At 37.3% G+C, this 21,062-nt stretch overlaps 1 protein-coding gene across 2 annotated transcripts in view; it reads left to right on the top strand.

Moving 5' to 3' along the window:
• EMCN (endomucin) overlaps positions 1-6,810 on the top strand; it is a 133,178-nt gene extending 126,368 nt beyond the window's left edge. For both annotated transcript variants that reach the window (XM_066386056.1, XM_066386057.1), the window contains exon 12: positions 5,504-6,810. The gene's annotated coding sequence lies outside the window, so the exon portion shown is untranslated. The remainder of the gene's footprint in view (positions 1-5,503) is intronic.
• The last annotated feature ends 14,252 nt before the right edge of the window (positions 6,811-21,062 follow it).

Raw genomic sequence — 21,062 nt, 5'->3', positions numbered from 1 at the left:
GATTAGACAGGGTTCTAATGCTAACAAAGACCCACAGGACTTAAAATGACAATGCTTATAAATATGATATTGCAGGAAAGGTTATGACACAGCAGCTGCATTAATATTGGGATGTGCATCACAGCCAAAGGCTAGCTCAGCATATGAAATCCAGAGGAGCCAGCTTGCAGGTCTGATTGTCTTCCCTCTGTAAGGACTATACCAAGGTGTACTTCTCTGTGTCCAGGAAACAGGGACATAGGCACAGAGTACTTTGCACAAGATGATCAAAAATGCAGTGTCACCTGGGGTTTCTTATAACCAGCTGCTCATGTAATAATTGTCTTGCTATATAACTAGCTGAGTGACAGAACCTTCCAAGTGTTTCAATGAGGCTATGTGCAGATGATCAATTTTATTATAATAATAGCCAACAAACAACTGAATCTTTTGAAACTCTGGTTACAAGCAACTTTTTATATGCTCCATGCTTTGACCAGGAATCTGTGCAAAGCAGGTGCATTTTTTAAAATTGAACTTATTGGGGTGAACTGGTTAACAAAATTATACAGGTTTCAGGTGTCCAATTCCATAACACATCTCTGTACTCCGTATTCCGTGTTCATCCTTTCCAAGTCAAGTCTTCGTCCATTAATGTTTATCCTCCCTACCCTCATCCACCTCCTCTCACTTTGTTAAAACACCTAACCGGCCCTGGCCGGTTGGCTCAGCGGTAGAGCGTCGGCCTGGCGTGCGGGGCACCCGGGTTCGATTCCCAGCCAGGGCACATAGGAGAAGCGCCCATTTGCTTCTCCACCCCCCCCTCCTTCCTCTCTGTCTCTCTCTTCCCCTCCCGCAGCCAAGGCTCCACTGTAGCAAAGATGGCCCGGGCGCTGGGGATGGCTCCTTGGCCTCTGCCCCAGGCGCTGGAGTGGCTCTGGTCGAGGCAAAGCTATGCCCCGGAGGGGCAGAGCATCGCCCCCTGGTGGGCAGAGCGTCGCCCCTGGTGGACGTGCTGGGTGGATCCCGGTCGGGCGCATGCGGGAGTCTGTCTGACTGTCTCTCCCTGTTTCCAGCTTCAGAAAAATACAAAAAGAAGAAAAAAAAAAAACAAAAAACAAACATAAAAAAACTCCTAAGGTCAATTTTAGGCCTGCTGGAATCGACTGTCCCAACTTAACATAGGACTGTATTGCTTTTCTAGAATTGGCTAAGGTGATTATCTTCAGACTAATTTAGTTTTTATAAGAAGCATTAATTAAGTGTCCTTACAATTTGTGTTTGACGCTTTTTAGAACCTGCAGAAGAATTTGCCCTTTGGCAACTAGTATTTAAAACAAACAAACAAATATGTATATGCCTATAATTGGCCTGACCAAAATGGAAATCACCTTGTATAGTGTCCAAGAGGAAGAATCATTGTTTCTACTACCTATGTCTTCTGCCCAGCCACTAATGTAATGTGGTTACAGACACTCTGATTAAAAACTCCAGATTGTTCTTATACTGGTGGTTGTAGGTCTTTGAAAAAAAAAAATGGTCAAGGCAATATTAATCATAAGCCTTATCCTACTCACATAAATCCAGATGTTTACCTAGCTGATCTATGCTGTAAACTCTTGACTTCATTTGAAAGCTCAACTTATAGAGGAGCATGGTTCAGTTAAACAATAGCTGGGATCACTGTCAAAATAGCTATTAGTAAAAAATAATGTGTTAAGTTTGAAAGCCGCTGAAATAGAAGATTAGAGATATGTTAGCCATATGCATTTCTATAATATCTTTCTCATTTCCAATGCAAATGTGTTCTGCTATCTTCTAAGATTATTCTCTTATGACAGGAGAAGCAAAGATGTCTTTGCTAAAGGAATTATTTGCTGTTTTGTAGAACTTCTGCTGAGGGCAGAATTTCTACAAAAACTGTGAAGCAGGCAAAACACATTTCTTTCTTATTGATGTCAACAAATGTTCTGAAAAAAATTGGTCAATAATAAATGTAGAGGTAGAAACATTAGCTAGTAATATCTATACAGAGAAAAGTTATAAAGAACTAAATGCAAAGAAAGAATAAAAAGAAAGAAAGAAAGAAAGAAAGAAAGAAAGAAAGAAAGAAAGAAAGAAAGAAAGAAAGAAAGAAAGAAACAATGGAAGAAAAATTAGGTATGCTTTAAGTGTCTGATTGAGTAAGAATTTTCAAAACATAAAACAATAAAAGAAAATTCAATGAAAAAGATAGAAATTTTACTATATCATGACTTAAAATTCTCAAAAATAATAAAAACATTATCATTGGCCCTAGCTGGGTATCTCAGTTGGTTAGAGTATCATCCATATAGACCAGGGTTGCAGGTTCAATCTCTGGTCAGGACATATGCAAGAACCAACCAATGAATACATAAATGAGTATAACAACAAATTTGTATTTCTTTCTCTCTTTCCCTCCCTCTACCTTCTCTCTCCTCTCCTTTTCTCTTTCTTTTTAAAAATCAGCAAATAAAAATTTAAAAACCATTATCATGAGGAAAATTATATGCCTGACCAGTGGTGGTGCAACGAATAGAGTATTGACCTAGGACACTGAGGTCCTAGGTTCAAAACTTTGAGGTTGCAAGCTTGAGCTTGAGTGCAGGTCACTGGCTTGAAGTCAGGATCATTGACATGATCTCAAGGTCACTGATTTAAAGCCCAAGGGCACTGGCTTGAGCCTAAATTTGCTGACTTGAGCAAGGGGTCACTGGCCTGGCTAGAGCCCTTCCTGCTCTTTTTCAAGGTATGTATGAGAATCAATTAATGAACAATTAAAGAGATGCAACTACAAGTTAGTGCTTCTTATCTCTCTCCCCCCTCTTTTCTCACTGAAAAAAAGAATTATAAAAATATAAATTGAGGAAAATTTACAAATATGATACAACTAATTAATATTCTAAACATATGAAGGTGTTGTGGAGTTATCAGGAAATAAAAAAGTAAGTAAAGCCCATGAACAGATAATTTATAAAAATAGTAGCGTTAAATTACATGGAAGAGTTCCCATAGTACTACTTATCAAAAATGTGAATCAAGGCCCTGGCCAGTTGGCTCAGCGGTAGAGCGTCGGCCTGGCGTGCGGGGGACCCGGGTTCGATTCCCGGCCAGGGCACATAGGAGAAGCGCCCATTTGCTTCTCCACCCCCACCCCCCTCCTTCCTCTCTGTCTCTCTCTTCCCCTCCCGCAGCCAAGGTTCCATTGGAGCAAAGATGGCCCGGGCCCTGGGGATGGCTCCTTGGCCTCTGCCCCAGGCGCTAGAGTGGCTCTGGTCGCGTGCTGGGTGGATCCCGGTCGGGCGCATGTGGGAGTCTGTCTGACTGTCTCTCCCCCCATTTTCAGCTTCAGAAAAATACAAAAAAAAAAAAAAATGTGAATCAAGACCAAAACAAAAATAATAGCCTTCAATTTACTTGATCTATACTGCAAATATGACTTTACCTGGAACGTCACCTATGGAAAAATGTGGTTCAGTTGAATAAAAAGTGACAGAGATTTTACTCCTTGCCAAGTTAGGCCAGGTATAAAGAGAAATAAGACGTAGTTGCTGTCTTCAAGGAGCTTATAACAGCAAAGAAAATAAACATAAGGAAGATCACTTTAATATAACATGGTAAATCGTCAGATAGTGGCACCTTGAAGTTTAATGGCTTGGCCTGAGACTTACATAGTATAAAGAAAAGTGAGCTGGGTTTTTCTAGGCACAGAGAACAGCATGTGCTACGTCAGAGAGTTGTGAAACCACATGGTATATAAAATCAAATAAATCATTTGTTAACCCAGAGCCATGCTGTACACATCTGCTGTGGGGTCAGTGAACCATTGATACTGTTCCACAGTGATATTAGGAACAGAAACTGAGTGTAAGCACTTAACAAATTGTTAGAACAATCAGATATTGCTGTGACATTCTATTCACCTTATTGTATTTTTTAAAAATATCAGTTGGCATCTGATGAGAAATTAAAAACAAACAACAACAACAACAAAAAACCTGGTTCTCTACCATAGGTGATTTTGGGAAGCACTCACACAGGGATGTAGTTCAATGCCAGAAGGGTTGGGAATAGAGACTGATGCAGAAAAGGGCTCCAGATCATGGAGGTCCAATTTACTATGGTAAATCATAAAGACTTCACAAGATGAGAATGAAATACCTTCTTTTTCTAAGCAGAATAAAATTGGATTCTTTCCTTCTTCATTAATGGCATCAAGAAGTCATTTATTTATTTATTTTGGGAGATTCTGACAGTGGATATAAATCACACCCATGAAATCAGTCCAAAATTTGAGAGGAAGAGTGTGTTCTACAGTTACTTATAATCATTGTGCTCCTTATTGAAATCCACCATGCTCTGGTATGTGCTGCACCCTCTATCAGCCACAGATGCTCTGGGAGAACATCAGAAATACCCTTTTCTGCAGCTCTTCCCAAAGACTAAGGTTTGACATAGATCCTATAACCACTCTCTGCTCTTCAAACTGCCCCCCCCCCCGAAGCCGTGGCAGCCAGTGTCTAACTTTCCTCCATGCAAGACTTTGCCTCTACCAACCATGTTACAAAACAGTAGGGTGCAGGTCTCTACCCTAGCACCACTGCCCACCCCTACCATACCATCCTCCTCCCAAACTCTAGCAAACCCTCCGGCATGGCCACAGCAGCAGAAAACATCTAACTCCTGCCAAGTCAACCACTACCCCTTTCCCACTTGAGGTACAGAAGCCTCCAGCTCCTGCTCCTTTATAGACCAACAGAAAAAGTTGTTTCTGTCCTGCTAACAAGAAAACTACAAAATCATAAACCAAAGCCCTGGCTCTCCTTCCTGTGAAAAAGTGGAAAGTTGCTTGTTTATTCTTCTACCTACTTATTAGGAGAAGAATGAAAGTTGCCAATAAATGTCTTAATTACTCACATTGTCACTTCAAACAACTGATCTTGAATTGTGCCTCTTTAGTCATAGGGTACAGTTAAGAGCTTTAATCAAGAGAGAAATATGATGAGATTTCTGCTTGAGACACATCACTGATGTTTTTTGTGGAAGATTAATTCAAAAGGATTGAGACTGTAAACAGAGAAGTCAGAAGACTATTGCAATATTCTCTTGTAAAGGAAAAAGAGTTTTACCATCTCTGCAGGGACAGAAGAGATGAAGATGAAGAGACAGAATGGAATAGAGAAGTGTCTGGCAAATAAAACTCTCCAGAGGTGGTGATTGGTTGAATGTGGGCAGTGGGTAATGAAGAAGATGAGGACAATAGATGACGTCTACACATTTGGCATGAGTACCTGAATGAATCTTGGAGGTAATAGCAAAGATGGAAATTATGAAGTGAGAGGAACAGTTTGGGAAGCAGTATAGTGGTTTTCTTTCAGACATGTTGAGTTTGAAGTGCCTGTGTAACATTCAAGTGACTCAGCTGGGTGGAAAATTTTAGCTAGTCACTAACATCTCTACTTCTTCACTTTTTTGGAATCTGAACTTTTCTTTTCCCCTACAGGCTTAATCATCAGCTTTTATGCTCCAGAAGTAGAATGAGAGAAAGCCCTGTGGAATTAATCCTGACTCCCAATCCTACTTGCCAATCTACACCAGTCACCTGTCCCAACAAAGTGATGTCCGGATGACATGCAAGAATCTGACAGAATCAAGAGAATTCTGGGTCTCCCATGTCCCTTGAAACAGGAGAAAGCACATTTCAATACTGTATAGGAACATTCTCAGGAGAACAAATTTTAGGAAAGTCTTTTGAGAGCAGTTAATTTGATAGCCCAGGCATGTGGGTTCACTGATGACATGGCCCTCCCTTGTGTTTCAAGTTTCCAGAACCGACAGTTTTTATCCATGGGGAGTTTCATACTTTCTTGGTGTTTTTCCTGTTACCTAATGTTTGTATTTATTGTTTTCCACTATGTTAATGCAGGGAAAATTTACAAGTGTATTACTAAATATTACCTAGAAATCATGATGTGCCACTTTGTACATAAAGATATTTTATTCATATTTTCATGTGTTACTTTTAATAAATAAATACTGTATTCAACAAACTAAAATATGATGTGGCTATGAAAATGGCAATCATACTATCTTCCTATAATTGTAAATATTTTGAATGATTATTAGATTATGAGAACTCTATCATGAAAGGCATCTAGGATAAGTGAGAAAGGGACAAAGGATTCACATATCAGACCCTGGTATAGGTAAGTCATAACATTTCTTTGGCCTTTCTATTTATAATTTACACTATTTAGAGCTGTGGTCCCCAACCTTTTTTTGGGCCACGGACCAGTTTAATGTCAGAAAATATTTTCACGGACTTTAGGGTGGGACGGATAAATGCACAAAATAAAATTATGCGACTGGCATAAAAAATGTGGTATTTTAAAATATAATTGTTGAACTTACAAGACAAGTGTCAAGAGTGAGTCTTAGATGGATGTAACAGAGGAAATCTGGTCATTTTTTAAAAATAAAACATCATTCAGACTTAAATATAAATAAAATGGAAATAATGTAAGTTATTTATTCTTTCTCTGTGGACTGGTACCAAATGGCCCATGGACCGGTACCGGTCCGTGGCCCGGGGGTTGGGGACCACTGATTTAGAGGATATAAGGGCATTTATGACACTCTGTACTTCATTCATTAAGAAGATAAATAGGATTGAGAATTTTTTAAAACCTTTTTGAATAATACTATCTCTGTGCATTTTCTATTCCTTTTAGAAATGTAATAATTTGTTTCAGCAATCATTGTTAGATCACCTGTCTGTAGAAATAAACACTTCATAAATACATTATTACAATTCAGTGTATACCTTTCATATATATGATATGATTACATATATAATCATATCATATATAATCATATCATATCTATATGATCATATATATTCATATATATATAGTCATATATATTTATGATTATAACTGCCATTCCATCAGGAACACATTCTTTTGTTGGAAGCTGACTGAGCAACCTTGACCACTTCTTGACTTCTTGGACACATGCAATCCAAATGTCATGTTGGTTGAAAAACTGTGGAAAGCTTTGAAACTCATAAGCTGCCAGTGGCAACTCTTTAACTTTTATGATTACCTAAGCTGATTTTGATGCTAAATTATCTTAGTGATGTGAGGGTAGTATAGTAGAGATGTATATAAAACTGCCCTTTAAATTTCTTTTGTTGCACTGTATTTGAAAACTTTCAGCTTTAAGGATTATATAAATAATCGTCTTGATTTTAGCTTACTGATGTCTGGACACCAAGACCTCAAGCAAGCATATCCATATTTCTGACTGGTGTTCTTTATGTTTCTTTGGGAAGAAAGATAAGAAATTGGAGGGGGACTGGAAAGGAAGAGAGCAGAGAAAAGGTCAAGGATCTCCACTACATACACTTTCCCAAGAGAGTTGCTTTGTCCATGCTTAACTCTAATCCAAGTCTTTTAAATATTGTGACAGTGGCTGGAGCATGCCAACCATGAGGCATTTGTTTTCAGAAGGAAAGTATGTCAATACCCTTAGAATGCTTTACTGACCTTCTCAGCTGAAGCCTTGTTACACAGAATATACTGCAAAGAAATAAGTCTTCTGTAACTTAAATTGCTGCATGATATCCTGGTGTCTAGAAAAACCATTTTTCTTGACTTTTCATAAGAATTGTTGAAAGAATTTACAATGATTGGGAAAAGGGAAAGCTTTTTAATGGTTATGGAAGAATAAAATTCATCCTAGTTCAAAAATTGTACACAAAGAATATACTTTATACTAACAACTCTAACATTAAATCTTTAAAAAGTCAAAATGATAAGAGGATTGAAGGATTTGAGAAGATATTCATGGAATTTTGGAGAATCAATCTCAGACGTAATGTCTGCATTTTTATAAATCAACTTAAACTTCTATTGAAATAAGGTATTTGTTATCAAGTCAAGATTATCATTAATTAGATGGTTTTGATTATCTGATTTAAATTGTCTACTTTTTATGCCTTGCTTATTACAAGATTTTTATTCTGACACACAGTTCAAATGTCACTGCAGAAAAGTAATGGCTGTATTTAGAGCAGAAGCAAACATTTTTACATATTTATTCTGCATGACAATATGAATATAATTTAAGTCTATCAATAGTCAAAACATAAACAAAAGCTAATTATCTGGCATTGTTGTTATTTAAGAAAAAAAAAGATGTTGTTGGATTACCCACTAGCTGTGATCAACCAGCAGAGAAAGATTTCTAGATCCCCCTTGCTGAGCTGAAATATTACATTACAGTTCTGACAAATCTGTCTTATTTCTTGTCTACCTGTCATACTTAAGTTCATGAGGATCAAGTCAGGATATCAAAGAACCTTCAGCAATTAACATTCTAGCTTTCCCTAAGTATTTTTTGTTGAGCTCTATTTATGATCATTCAAATTTTTATGGAGTCCTAAAAAGAAAACTAGGTATGCCCTTTAAAAGTTGTGTTTTGAGTAATGATAGTCACAAGTCTAGAATCTGTTAGTTTTTGCCTGATATTAAAAATATCAATCATTGTGATTAATTAAATAATAGGTACCCTGAAGTGAGAATAGGTGATGGATTATCCAGAGATCTTCCTTTAAAAACTTCCTCATAAACACAAACAAAACTTATCATGTTTCATTAAATGAGTATATTTTGTCATTGCTTCAAGGGAATTTGTCTAATGGGCCTGAATATACCTATTTCCTATTCTGGATACTTTTTAAAGGAAACCCAGCTTTGATAAATAGTGGAAAAACATCTATATTATCTATCAACACTGCATTCCTAGACTGGAAGTCAAAATTCTATCAACAGGACCATGGATAATTTTGTTATTTAGCTAACACCATATCCAAGACTCACTGTGCTAAAAACTTCACATTCATCCCCTTGGTTAATCATCACAATAATGGTAGGAGATAATTTCTAATATTGTATTATTTATTAGTATTATCATTATCACCATCATTGTCATATGCATAGCCATTTCAAAGATACAGAAGCCAAGGCAAGAAGCTAGTTAAGTTACTTAAAGTTGTACAACTAGTAAACAGCAAAAATTTGAATTCCGACTTAAATTCCAAGTTCCTGTTTTTCATCATATTAATCTTTCTAATTTCAGTTTACTTATCTATAAAAAGGATTTATAGCATCACAGTCCTGACCATAATTAAAAACAGGGTCCATATTCATCGTCCCACTATAAACAATTATAAAACTAAACTGTTTCAGACAGTAAACAAAGGCAGAGTTGTACTGTGATTCATGAGAAAAGAGAACAACATTTTGATCTCTAAGAATGTCTTACTTTGACACATTTTTGACCAGCTGCATAGAAGAGGACCCCTAAGTAGAACCAGATAATCACACTGAGTTGAGAAGACACTGATTAGAGCAAGGGAACTAAAGTAGCTAGAATTTGTGGAGCAGAGTACAAGATAGAAGGTAGCTACAAAAAAAAACAACTGCATATTATATAGGTGACTTCGTATCTGTTACTAGGAAAGTAAGCTGTATATACACTTAGGGTGAAACCAAGCAAAGAATGAGGAGTTATATGTTGAAAATTCCTCGATATCCATCAACACAGATGGATCTTCAAAGTTTGATCAGTCATTTTGGAAAATCCTTATTGATCACTTTGATTAATGACCCCAGAAGGTTTACATCTTAGTAGCTAAAATGCCCCTAGAGGGTGCCTCTGGACAAGATGGCAGTGTAGGTAAATGCAGAGCACACATCTCCTCACAACCACATCAAATTACAACTAAATTATAGAATAACCAGAATTCAAAACTTCCTGAAATCTATCTAGCTCAAGAGAAGTCCTACAACTAGGGTTATAAAGAAGAAGTCATATTAAGACTGGTAAGTGGGGCAGAGACACTGAATAAGTGGGTGACACACCCAAATGTAGCAGGTAAAAATTGGGAGGCTGCAGATGTTCTCTCTGAGGAATCAGGAGTCTCAGTCTCACATCAGAACACCCAACCCAGGGTTCCAATGTCAAGAAGAGAAGTCCCCAGAATTTATAGCTTTACAAACCAACAGGAATTGTAACTGAGTGAAATGGTAGGCTGCTGGAATCCCAGACATTCCTCTTAAAGGGCCCACATACAGACTTACTCAAACTCACTTACTCTGAGCTCCCGTGCCAGGGCAGCTGCTTGAAAGGCACTAGGGACATATGGAGAAGAACTGAACTGTCTGGTATCAAGATGAGAGCTGGAGGGGCAGCTTTCTCCTGGACAGAAGTACTGACAAGGCCATTGTTCCTTTTCTGAGCTCTCCTCCTACAAAGCTGGTAGGTGCCATATATGAATCTCCATCAAGCTGACTATAACTATTTACCCCATTTTGGTGATTCCCTGAAATCCTAAAACACTCAACTTTTAAGCCCACCCAAACTGTTTCCAGTGCCTTTTCCATTTTAATGACCTGTCTTGTACCACACTTAAGACTTTCCTAAAATTTCTCAGACAAGAAGTATCTGGCCTCAGCATGGCCCATACTCTTACTAAGTGGCCCTAGGCCTAGCATTAGCAGCAGCCAGCCTTGGTTCATAGTTTAGCTTCTCTTGTACACCTCCAAGCCCAGCACAAGTAGCAGCCATCTGCAGATTGCACTGTAACTCATGCCACATGGCTCTGGCAGAACACAGGTGGTAATTGACCATGGGTTGCACCTCTCAGAAATCCCTAGAGCTAGAGAACCTGGTAGATACCTTCAGACCATGTTGAAGCACCACCCAATCACCCCATCAACCCACATATTTATTTATTTATTTATTTATTTATTTATTTATTTATTTTTATTTTTTCCCCCTGTATTTTTCTGAAGCTGGAAACGGGGAGAGACAGTCAGACAGACTCCCGCATGCGCCCGACCAGGATCCACCCGGCATGCCCACCAGGGGGCGACGCTCTGCCCACCAGGGGGTGATGCTCTGCCCCTCCAGGGCGTTGCTCTGCCGCGACCAGAGCCACTCTAGCGCCTGGGGCAGAGGCCGAGGAGCCATCCCCAGCGCCCGGGCCATCTTTGCTCCAGTGGAGCCTCGGCTGTGGGAGGGGAAGAGAGAGACAGAGAGGAAGGAGAGAGGGAGGGGTGGAGAAGCAGATGGGCACTTCTCCTATGTGCCCTGGCTGGGAATCGAACCCGGGACTTATGCACGCCAGGCCGATGCTCTACCACTGAGCCAACCGGCCAGGGCCTCAAACCACATATTTAAAGGGTAAGCTCAATGGGCACCAGAACCCCACTGAAGTAAATCCTGATCCATGGGTTAGGCTCCTGCACAACTAATCTTCCACCACAATGGACACAGCCAGTCCTTAAAGCTGGTTGGCATGGGGGTAAATCCCTCCCATTGCTGTACCAAAAACAATCAAGGCTCAACTACAAAAGGAAGGTGTACACAGCCCACACTGGGGATAAGGGGTTGCACCAGAGTGCCCAGCGTAGATAATCAGGAATGTTATGCCACTGAACCCTATAGGCCACTTACTACAATGAGACCACTCTACCAAGACTGGGAGATATAGCAGCTCTATCTAATACATAGAAACAACACAGGGAGGTTGTCAAAATAAGGAGACAAAGAAACTTGTCCCAAATGAAATAGCACAACAAAACTCTAGAAAATGAACTAAACAAAATTGAAACAATCTACTATATGCAGAGTTTAAAGTATTGGTTACAAAGATGCTCAAAGAACTGAGGGGAAGAGCAGGTGAACTTAGTGAGAACTTCAACAAAGAAATGGGAAACAAAAACCAGAATTATAAAAGATTTTTAAAAAATCGAGCCAGAAATGAAGAATATAGTAACTGAAATGAAGAATATATTACAGGGAATCAAGAATGGAGTAGTTGAAGCAGATGATCAAATCAGAGATTTGGAAGATAAAGAAACAAAAAAAAACCTCAATCAGAACAGCAAAAAGAAAAAAGAATCTAACAAAAATTAGTCTAGTATAAAGATATAAAGAGCCTCTTAGACAACTTTAAGCATAACATTTGCATTGTGGGGGTACCAGAAGAAATAAAAAAGTAAGGAACTGAAAATGTATATAAAAAAATGACAAAAAACTTCCTTAACCTGATGAAGGAAATAGACATGTAAGTTGAGGAAGCAGAGAGAGTCCCAAGCAAGATTAACCCAAAGAAGCCTACACCAAAATCGAAACGCTAAAGGTTAAAGACAGAAAATCTTAAAAGCAGCAAGAGAAAAGTAGTTAGTTGCCTACAAGCATGTCAGCTGATTTCTCAGCAGAAACTTTAGAGGCCAGAAAGGATTGGCAAGAAATATTTCGAGTCATGAAAAGCAAGGACCTAAAGCCAAGATTACTCTACCAGGCAAAGCTATCATTTAGAATCAAAGGACAAAAAAGAGTTTCTCTTTTTTTTTTCTGTATTTTTCTGAAGCTGGAAACGGGGAGAGACAGACAGACTCCCGCATGTGCCCAACTGGGATCCACCCGGCACGCCCACCAGGGGCGACGCTCTGCCCACCAGGGGGCGATGCTCTGCCCCTCTGGGGGGTCGCTCTGCCGCGACCAGAGCCACTCCAGCGCCTGGGGCAGAGGCCAAGGAGCCATCCCCAGCGCCCGGGCCATCTTTTGCTCCAATGGAGCCTTGGCTGCGGGAGGGGAAGAGAGAGACAGAGAGGAAGGAAGGGAGGAGGTGGAGAAGCAAATGGGCACTTCTCCTATGTGCCCGGCCGGGAATCGAACCCGGGTCCCCCGCACGCCAGGCCGACGCTCTACCGCTGAGCCAACCAGCCAGGGCCCAAAAAAGAGTTTCTTAAACAAGAAAAAGCTAATGGAACTTATCACCACCAAACCAGTATTACTTGAAATGGTAAACGGTCTTCATTAAGAAGAAAAGAAAGAAATAAAAAATATGAATAATAAAATAGCAATTCATACATATCTGTTAACAATTTAATATAAACCATACAAAATAAACAAACAAGCAGAATAAAAACAGTTTCATAGATATAGAGAACATTTCCATAGTTGCCAGGTAGGAAGGGAGTTGGAGAAGATGAGTGAAAAGGGTGAGGGGATTAAGGAGTACAAATTGGTAGTTACAAAATAGTCATGGGGATGTAGTCATTGGGAATATAGTCATTAATATTCTAACAAATATGTATGATGTCAGATAGGCATGATATTTATTAAAATGATTACTGAGTAAGTAGGTTATGTAATGCTCAATCACTAGATTGTTCGCCTGAAACTAATATAATATTGCCAACTATAAAAGAAACATAAAATTTTTAAAAAAAAAATTTTAAAAAGCACCCCTAGGGGAAAGCCTTAACAGCCTAAAAACAAGCCTTGAAAGAGCAAAGCGGCTGATCCACAAACTATTTCAAGGCCTCCCAGGGCAAAGCCTGGCAAGTTTCTGTAAACCCAATAAAATACAGCAAAACAACAGCTCAACAACATGGAGTTCCAAATATTCACCATCCATTCTAAAATTATATAAATACTTCCAAAAAAGTAAATCATGAATCATAACTAGGATGAATTATAATGAATATGGACTCAGAAATGACAACGAGGATGGGCACTTCACAATCAATATTTACTTTGAGAATAAAACCAGCCAAAGACATAAAAATGAAAAATGAAAAATCTATGGGCTAATAGATTGCATGAACATAAATACTAAAATACCAAAACCATTAAGTTAAATATTAGCAAATAAAATTTAGAAATATAAAAAATAAGTGAATTTATCCCAGGAATCTAAGGTTGTCTAACATTTGAAAGTCAGTCATCATAATTCAACATATTAACAGAAGAAGAAAACCCTTGTGCTTATCTCAATAGATATAGAAAAACATTTGTCAAAATTCAATATTTATCTATGATAAACTCTCTCATCAAACTAGTATTGAAAGGGAACTTCCTCGATCTGATAAGGCATATTTAAAAAAAACCTAATGCTAACTTTTACTTAAATGGGTGAAATAATTAAATATTTTTCTCTAAAATTAGAAACCAAGTAAATATATTCATTCTTGTCACTTCTGATCAACATTGGGTTATTTTGCCAGGGAAGGCTTAGCCAATGAAATTATGCAAGGAAAATAAAGTCATATATAGATTGGAAATGAAGGCAATAGAATCATGTATAAATGCTACAAAAAAGCTACCAGAATTAATAATTGAAGTCTGTATGGTTATAGAATACAATATCAAATTATAAAATCAACTGATTTGGGCCCTGGCCAGTTAGCTTAGTGGATAGAACTTTGGCTGGGCATATGGGCATCCTGCATCCAATTCTTGGTCAAGGTACACAAGAGAAGTGGCCATCTGCTTCTCTCCCTCTTCCTCTCCCCCTTCTCTCCCTTTTCTCCTCCCACAACCAGTGGCTCAATTGGTTTGAGCATCAGCCCCAGGAGCTGAGGATAATGCAGTTGATTTGAGCATTGGCTCCAGATAGAGTTGTTGGTAAATCCCTGTCGGGTACATGCAGGAGTCTGTCTCACTATTTCCTGTCCTCACTTAAAAAAAAGAAAGGAAAAAAAATCAACTGATTTCTTTTTCTTACCAACAAGAGAAAAGTTTTTTTAAAAAAATATATCATTTACAATAATGCCATCAAATGTGAAATTCTTTGGGACAACATTTTCAATGCATATGCATACCTTCTATACTTAAAGTTGAGAGAAATTAAAGAACACCAGATCATAGATTTAAAAACATAATATTAATCTGTCAATTCTACTTACATTGATTTATAGACCTATCAGAATTCCAGTCCAAATCCAGTTTTCCTCTTTGTAAAAACTGATGATTCCAATGTTTATATGCAAATAAAACAAACATAAAATAGCTGAAACATATTTTTTAAAAAGTTGGAGGACTCACACTACTAGATTTAAAGGCTTACCTTAAAGCAGGGGTCGGGAAACTTTTTGGCTGAGAGAGCCATGAACGCCACATATTTTAAAATGTAATTCCGTGAGTCATACAATGACTCATGTACATTACACATTATCCAATAAAAATTTGGTGTTGTCCCGGAGGACAGATGTGATTGACTCCAGCTACCTGCAACCATGAACATGCACATGAGCGGTAGGAAATGAATGGATTGTATACATGAGAATGTTTTATATGTTTAACGTTATTATATTTTTATTAAAGATTTGTCTGTGAGCCAGATGCAGCCATCAAAAGAGCCACATGTGGCTTGGGAGCCATAGGTTCCCGACCCTACCTTAAAGCTACAGTAATCAAGACAGCGGAGAATTGACCTAAGAATTTAATTTAATCAAAGGAATAAAATAGAGATTAAACAGTAAGTAAATGTATGCTTTTCCCCTACATACACATGTATATTTTGTCAAATTTTCTTGACAAGAATGCCATAGTAATTCCATGGTAAAAGCACACTATCCTCAACAAATGGCCTGAAACAATTAAATACATGTGCAGAAAAATCAAGCTCAACACTTACTTCTTACCACATGCAAAAACAACTTGATATTCATGTCTATAACATTTTCCTTTGTCAGAGTCAGAAGGTTTTCTAAATAGAACAAAAAAGCCACTAAAGACAAAATGCAAGTTGTACTTTATCAAAGCTACAAATTCTGCTTTTCAAATGAGCATAATAAACTGAAGATGCAAGCAAAGAATAGAAGAAAATATTTACATTATATATGGCTTAAAGTGACTTGCATATAAAACGTATAAGAAATTCAAATAACCTAAAAATAAAAAATCAATCTACTAAAAATCATTAAAAAGTATTTTAAAAGGCAGTTCAGAAGAGATATGATTTTTCCAATAAGCATATGAAAAGATATTTAATATCATTTATCCATTAGGAAAATGTAAATTTGAAACTTCAATGAGACACCACTATATATTCACAGGAATGGCCAATAATGCCAATTGTTGGAAGGAATATGGAGGAACTAGGACTCTTATACATGGCTAGTGGGAATGTAAAATCATACAACCATTTGGAAAACAACTTAGCAGATTTTTCTTGAGAAAAAGTTTAAAAATTTAAATGCATACTTATATGATACAGTCTCTCCACTTTTATGTATTTATTCAAGAAAAATAAAAATGCATGTTCCAGTTATACAAATGCCTATAAATCAAATTTTCATATTAACTAGTCATAATTGTCAAAACTTATAAACAATAAACAAATGTGATAGTAATGCAATGAAATGCCACTCAGCAATAAAATGGAATAACCACTGATAGACATAAAAAAATGAATGAATCTCAAGAATCCTATGCATTATGCTACAAAAAAAAAAAAAGCCAGACATACTGGAGTGCATATTTTATTACTTCATTTATATATAAAATACTAGAAAAGAAATCAGACCAGTGGCTGTTCTTAAGCCAGAGATCAAGAGGAAGTGCCAAGAAAGATGCATAAGGAAAATTATTTTTCAAAATTGGAAGTAATTCTTTATTTATAAATATTTATACAAGGGAATATTCTGAGATAATGGAAATTTCTGTATTAATTATGGTGCTGCCTACATGGATGTACATACAGGCTGACTTAGGCCAAACACTGAATATGGGTATATTTTATATATAAATTATACCTTTATAATACTGACTTTTAAAAATGGTTTATATGCCTTTTTTTTAAGACAAAGAGGTTATATTACTAACTTTCTTTTATTATTTGAATTGTGTTTCACCCCTCCCCTCCCTCAATTCATATACTGAAGTCCTCACCCCCAATACCTGCTTGGAAGGTGACTAAATTTGGGCATACATTTTTTAAAGTGATAGTTCAAATAGTTAAGATTAGATGAGGTCATTAGGGTAGGCCCTAATTCAATATCCAACATGACTGACTGACATCCTTAATAAGAAGAGGGTGTGTGTGTGTGTGTGTATGTGTGTGTGTGGAGAGAGAGAGAGAGAAGGGAGAGACCACATGAAAACAGAGGAAGAAGACAGTCATCTACAAGCCAAAGAAAGAGGCCTCAGAATGAAATAAGTTCTGACACCTTAAAGTTGAATTTCTTGCCTTCATATTTGTGGCAAAATAAGTCTTGATGTTTAAACTATTCAGTCTGTGATACTTTTCTATGGTAACCCTAATAAATTAATATGTTTTCCTACAGGGTTATTGAGATAATTAAATGAGATTATTATATATTAGGGATACAAGAATTTAATTTCTTCCTTAATTTTCTCAGTGACAATCAAGGGAGAATCATTTGTATTTACATTCTAGATTAATTGGCAAGCCTGAGATCCCTTTCCAATGACTGGGAGAATTTCTACACCACTCTATTCTACTATTGGATTAGAATCTTCTATATTTATAAGCATCATAATTCTAGTACTACCAGTTAATATAAATGAGTTTTTAGCAAAGTAAACAGTTGTCTGATAAGCTGTTAAAATATTGAAGTGCTTTAGTACAATTAATAAATAGCTGCTATTCTGAGTTCATTTCCTCCCCAAGTGTCCCCACCAAAGCCCTCCTGGTCTGTCTCCTGGGACCTCGAATGTCTCTAGGTTTCAGCATCTAAAGGGTTAATACCTGGCAGAAGTAAGGTCATTTTTTTTCTTTTTTTCTTTCTTTGACTTTTTTTCTTTTAGTGAGAGGAGGGGAGGCAGAGAAAGACTCTGACATGTGCCCCTACAGGGATCTACCTGGCAAATCCACTAGGGGGCTATGCTCTGTCCATGTAGGCCTTTGCTCCGTTGCAACCGGAGCCATTTTTTAGTACCCAAGGCAGAGGCCATAAAGCCATTCTCAGAGCCTGAGGCCAGCTCACTCAAGCCAATCAAGCCATGGCTGCACTCCTATATACTAACAATGAAATTTTAGAAAAAGAAATGGAAAAATGGTTCCCCTTGCAATTTCAATAGAAAGAATAAAATACCTAGGAATAAACTTAACAAAGAGTGTGAAGACCCTATATGTACTGAAAACTACAAAGCATTATTCAAAGAGATTGAAAAAGATACAATAAAATAGAAAGATATTCCATGTTCATAGACTGAAAAAACCAATATAGTTAAAATAGCCATATTACCTAAAGCAATGTACAGATTTAATGCAATTTCCATCAAAATCCTAATGATACTTTTTAAATAAATAGAACAAAAAAATAATCAGATTTGTATGGACCTTTGAACAGAAATAGCAATTCTCAGAAAAAAAGAATGAAGCCAAAGGTATCACATTACCTGACTTTAAATAATACTACAGAACCACAATAATCAAAACAGCATGGTATTGGCAAAAAACACAGACCAATGGAACAGAACCAAGAGCCCAGAAATTAAACCACATATATATGGACAAATCATCTTTAACAAAGGAGCCAAAATACACAATGGAGAAAGGAAAATCTATTCAATAAATGGTACTGGAAAAATTAGAAAGTCACATGCAAAAGAATGAAATTAGACTTTAGTTTGTCCTCAAGTATAAAAATTAATTCAAAATGGATCAAAGACCTAAATATAAGTTCTAAAATAATGAATTACATAAAAGAATACATAGGGACTAAACTTATGGACCTTGGTCTTAGAGAAGATTTTATGAATTTAACCCCAAAGGCAAAAAATGTAAAGGCAAAAATAAATGAATGGGACTATATCAAACTGAAAAGCTACTACACAGCAAAAGAAACCACCAACGAAACAAAACAAAAAGGCAACCAACTAAATAAGAGAAGACATTGCAAACAGTTCTGACAAGGAGTTAATATACAAAATACAGTACATAAAGAACTCATATAACTCAACACCAAAAGAGAAAAACAATCCAATTAAAAAATGAGGAGAGGACCTGAACAGACAATTCTCCTAGGAAGACAAAAAATTGCCAACAGGTATATAAAAAGATGCTCAACTTCACTAGCTATTATGGAAATGCAAATCAAAACTACAAGATATAACCTCATACCTGTTAGAATGTCTATTATCAACAAAATAAGTAATAACAAGTGTGGGTGGGAGAGGTTGTAGAGGAAAAGGAACCCTCATTCACTGCTGGTGGGAATATAAACTATGGAAAACAGTAAGGAGACTCATCAAAAAGGTTAACACTTTAGCAACCTCTCTTTTAAGTATCTACTACCTAAAAAAAATTAAGACATTTATTCACAGCCTGACCAGGCAATGGTGCAGTGGATAGAGCTTCTGACTGGGATGCGGAAGACCCAGGTTCAAGACCCCGAGGTCACCAGCTTGAGCACAGGCTTATCTGGTTTGAGCAAAAGCTCACCAGCTTGGACCCAAGGTCGCTGGCTCGAGCAAGGGGGTACTCGGTCTGCTGAAGGCCCGTGGTCAAGGCACATATGAGAAAGCAATCAATGAACAACTAAGGTGTCGCAACAAAAAACTGATGATTGATGCTTCTCATCTCTCTCTGTTCCTGTTTGTCCCTATCTATCCCTCTCTCTGACTCTCTCTCTGTCTCTGTAAAAAACAAACAAACAAACAAACAAAAAACAAAAAAACCACCCACATTTATTCACAAAGATATATGCACCCCTATGTTCATTGCAGCATTATTCACAGTGGCCAAGACATGGAAACAAAGTGTCCTTCAATTGAGGATTGGATAAAGAAGATGTGGTACCTGTATACAACTCAGCCATAAGAGAAACTGAAGTACTGCTATTTGTGACAGCATAGATAGACCTTGAGAATATTATGCTAAGCAAAATATGTCAGTCAAAAAAAGCTAAGACCATATGATTTCACTCATATGTAGGATATAAAACTGAAATTTATAGACACAGATAACAGTATGGTGGTTATCAGAAGAAAAGAGGGTGGGGGAGTAGTAAAAGGTAAAGGGGACCAAATATATGATGATGGATGATGATTGGACTTTGGGTGGGGGGAACAGAGTGCAATATACAGATCAGGTACCATAGAAATGTGCACGTGGAACCTATATTATCTTATTAACCAATGTCACCCCAATAAATTAAATTTAAAAATAAAACTAAGGCAAATAAAAGCATTTAAAACAAACACTGTTAGCACTACATGGCTGTTTTCATTGCAATGCTACTTAATTATCTCAAAGAGTTTAGATGATTTGATAGATTGCAGAAGACACGAATGTGCTTTCCTCTGGCTTTGCAGGGAAGCCCACCTACCTGCTGAGTGCAGTACCACTGTTTGTCATGCTTGTGCTGCAAGAGGAAGGTTTTAGTTAATGTCTTTATTATCTAAGAATATGTTCAGAAAAGTAGTGAACTCTACCCTGACATTCTAGAAATATGTGGTCAGTCTCAGCTCCTCCTATTATGGTATGGTCTACTCCCTAAGATGGGCATAAATTTTTATTTCAGAAGAACAGTGACTCTGAAGTTCTGAAAGCTGAGCTTCTCACTTTGTGGAGGCTCAGAGTGTGAAGATAAAAACTGTCTGGATAGAGAAGTGTGGGAAGCTTTCAGAGTGTGAAGCTTTAAGAAATGTGTGTAGGAAGGGAACAGATATTAAAATTATCTATTAATACCAAATGCTAATAGCTATCATCTTTATCATCATCAACATAGCTTTATTACATCCTACTAGTCCAAGGCATTATTTTAAGCACAAGAGTTATAAAATACATCGTAAGTGATAACTAATTATCTGTAAGAGCTTATTGTCTTGTGTAGAAGATAAGAAATATAGCTTAAAGAGGAGGGCTTTTTTGACTTACTGCTAAAGTGAGCAGACGAGCTGAAGTGATTAAATGGAATACTACCCAGTTAGGTGACATTGCTCATTCTCCCAGCTGCATACAGTGTGTACAGTGCACAGGAGTGGAATAAATGAGTTCTGAGTAAGACATGAGCTTAGGTGCAGGTTTCACAGTTATTCTCTCAATTCTAAAATGGCAGTATTAAAGTTTTGAGATTAGCCCAGTGCCTGGCAAATGAACCAAGCATGAAAACAACAAAAAGAACTAATGGAGACAAGTGATTTGGTATACAAGGTTGAACATAAATAGAAGCTACAGCCTGGAAGAGTTCTGCCTTTTTTCCCCATATAGGCAACGAAAAAACTATATTTCA

The sequence above is a fragment of the Saccopteryx leptura genome, chromosome 5 (genome assembly GCF_036850995.1).
Source record: "Saccopteryx leptura isolate mSacLep1 chromosome 5, mSacLep1_pri_phased_curated, whole genome shotgun sequence".
Lineage (NCBI taxonomy): Eukaryota > Metazoa > Chordata > Mammalia > Chiroptera > Emballonuridae > Saccopteryx > Saccopteryx leptura.
Note: the sequence above shows the minus strand (reverse complement) of the source record. Positions and strands in the feature narration are given on the sequence as shown.